The sequence below is a fragment of the Kogia breviceps genome, chromosome 1, assembly GCF_026419965.1.
Source record: "Kogia breviceps isolate mKogBre1 chromosome 1, mKogBre1 haplotype 1, whole genome shotgun sequence".
In the NCBI taxonomy this organism is placed as follows: Eukaryota; Metazoa; Chordata; class Mammalia; order Artiodactyla; family Physeteridae; genus Kogia; species Kogia breviceps.
The window spans coordinates 86,554,695-86,557,839 of NC_081310.1; the positions used below are offsets into that span (position 1 = coordinate 86,554,695).

Below are 3,145 nucleotides of genomic sequence, written 5' to 3' on the forward strand. Positions count from 1 at the left end.
AAGGCCAGCTCTTCCTTACAGAAGAACTGCAACAAACACATGTAGAAGAAATGCAGGAGATAGAAAACCACTATTAAAACACCAGAGTCATAATTGTTGGAGCAAGACCCGACCATGGAGGGTGAAACTACTCAGTGAAAATCTGAGGAGAAACAGGATACTTGCACAGTCTCAAACTATCTCCTTCAAGATATGTATTAATTACATAGGTAAAAATAATAACTTTACAGGGGGAAACCCAGAAGACCCCATACCCTTTTAATTAAGTTATCAAGGTTAACGTTACCGGTAATAAGACACAGTGATATTGTGTATCCCTGATATGTTGTGCTGCGAAGGCACTCATGTCAAAATGCATAACCTCCCTTTAAGCATAAGAAATATCAGACAAACCCAAATTGAGGGATATTGTCCAAAATGATTGATCAGTACTCTTCAAAATTGCCAAGGCTTGAACAGACTTGTGGTTGCCATGGGTGGGGGAGCATGGTGGTGAGGGAGGGATGGAGAGGGAGTTTGGGGTTAGCAGATGCAAACTATTATGTATAGAATGGATAAACAAGATCCTACTGTATAGCACAGGGAACTATATTCAATATCCTGTGATAAACCATAATGGAAAAGAGTATGAAAAAGAATTTATATAGGGCTTCCCTGGTGGCGCAGTGGTTGAGAGTCTGCCTGCCGATGCAGGGGACACGGGTTCGTGCCCCGGTCCGGGAAGATCCCACATGATGCGGGCCCATAAGCCGTGGCCGCTGAGCCTGCGCGTCTGGAGCCTCTGCCTCCGCATCGGGAGAGGCCACAACAATGAGAGGCCCGCGTACCGAAAAAAAATAAAAAAATAAAAAAATATATATATATATGTAACTGAATCACTCTGTTGTACAGCAGAAACTAACGCAACATTGTAAATCAACTGTACTTCAATCAAATAAATTTTAATTAATTAAAAATAAAAACATTCACCAAGGGGGATTTCCCTGGTGGCGCGGTGGTTAAGAATCCGCTTGCCAATGCAGGGGACACGGGTTCGATCCCTGGTCCGGGAAGATCCCACATGCCGTGGAGCAACTAAGCCCGTGCGCCACAACTACTGAGCCTGCGTGCTACAACTACTGAAGCCCAGGCGCCTAGATCCCGTGCTCCACAGCAAGAGAAGCCCCCGCAATGAGAAGCGGTGGAAGGGTAGCCCCCGCTCTCTGCAACTAGAGAAAGCCTGCACACAACAAGGAAGACCCAACGCAGCCAAAAAATAAATAAAATTTTAAAAAATATATTTACCCAAAAAAGGCTCTAAAAGACTGTGGAAAGATTGAGGAACTGTCACATATTAAAGGAGACTAAGGAGACATGACAATTAAATGCAATGTGGGATTCTGGATTGGATCCTGGAACAGAAAAAAGGGCATTAATAGACAAAGTGGTAAAATTCAAATAAAGTCTGTAGTATAGTTCATGGTATCATACCAATGTTAATTCGCAAGATACTAACAATAGGATAAACTGGGTGCAGAACACATGGGAACTGTTTGTTCTATTTTTGCAACTTTTCTGTAAGTACAAAATTATTTCAAAACAAAACATTAAATAAATAAATGCTCACTCTAAGAAATTATGGTAGCCACTGCTCAGGTCAAGAAATGAACATTATCAGTACCCCTGAATTATCCCACATGTCCTTCTTCCGAATCACAACTTCTTTCTTCTCATACAGGTAACTGCTATGGTGATTTTTATGGTAATTACTTCCTTGCTTTGCATTACAAATTTTCCTTCCAGGCAACCATCCTTAAAAAGTAAAGTTTAATGTTGCCTGTTTTGGAGTTTTATATACATGAAATCATAGACCATATATTCGTTTGTGTTTCCCTGTTTGCTTTGTTGTATTTATTTTTTATTTCATTAATTAAATTTATTGCGGTAAAATATACAACATAAAATTCACCATCTTAACCATTTTTAAGTGCACAGTTTAGCAGTATTGAATACATTCACATTGTTGTACAGCCATCACTACCCACATTTCCAGAACTCTTTTGATCTTGTAAAACTGAAACTCTATACTCATTAAACAATAACTCTCCATTTTCCTCTCCCTCCAGCCCCTGGCAACCACCATTACACTTTAGGTCTTTATGAGTTTGACTACTCTAAGTACCTCATACAATCATACAGTATTTGTCTTTTCTTGTGAATGCTTTATTTCACAGCATAATATCCTCAAGTTTCATCCATGCTGTAGCATATTACAGAATTTCTTTCCTTTTTAAGGCTGAATAATATTCCATTGTATGTATATACAACATTTTGCATATCCATTCATCCATCAGTGGACACTTGGGTTGCTTCCACAGTTTAGCTATTGTGAATAATGCTGCTATGAACATAGGTGTACAAGTATCTCTTTATGACCCTGCTTTCAATTCTTTTGGGTATATACCCAGAAGTAGAATTGCTGGATCATAGTGGTAATTCTATTTTTAATTTTTTGAAAAACCATCACCATACTCTTTTCCATAGCAGCTGTACCAGTTCAAATTCCCACCAACAGTGCACAGAGTTCCAATTTCCCCACATCTTTGCCAACACCTGTTGTTTTCTGGTTTTTGTTTTTTGTTTGTTTGTTTTTTTATACAGTCCAGGTCTTTTATTTTCTTTACACCCATGAATTCATAGGGAATGGGTTCCAACAGTTCAGGCTCCTTTCCATTAGTTCTCACGAAGTGTGCTTCTCTGGGTGGAGCAGGCTGGCACTTCAGCTGAACCCAAGTGCCTTTCTCTTTGGCTTCCTTCTTTTTCTGATCATTTTCCTTCACCCGTTTCAGGAAGCTATCCCGGCTCTTAGAGTGCTTATAATATGCTCAATGCGCACATTAATTCTCTTGGCAAGAATCTTGCCCTTAACTTGTTTGTTTACAATGATGCCAACAGCATGCTGGGTAACATTGTAGACTCTCCCAGTTTTGCCATGGTAACATTTGTGGGGCATTCCTTTTTGAACAGTGCCCATTCCCTTGATATCTACAATATCACCTTTCTTGTAGATTCGCATGTATGTGGCCAAAAGAACAACTCCATGTTTTCAAAAAGGCCTAGAGAACATGTAGCAGGTACCCCTCCTCTTTCCCTTTGTGTTGGTCAT

At 39.8% G+C, this 3,145-nt stretch overlaps 1 pseudogene; it reads right to left on the bottom strand.

The window, feature by feature from the left end:
• Positions 1–1,343: 1,343 nt before the first annotated feature.
• On the bottom strand, positions 1,344–3,145 carry LOC131758401 (large ribosomal subunit protein eL21-like; annotated as a pseudogene).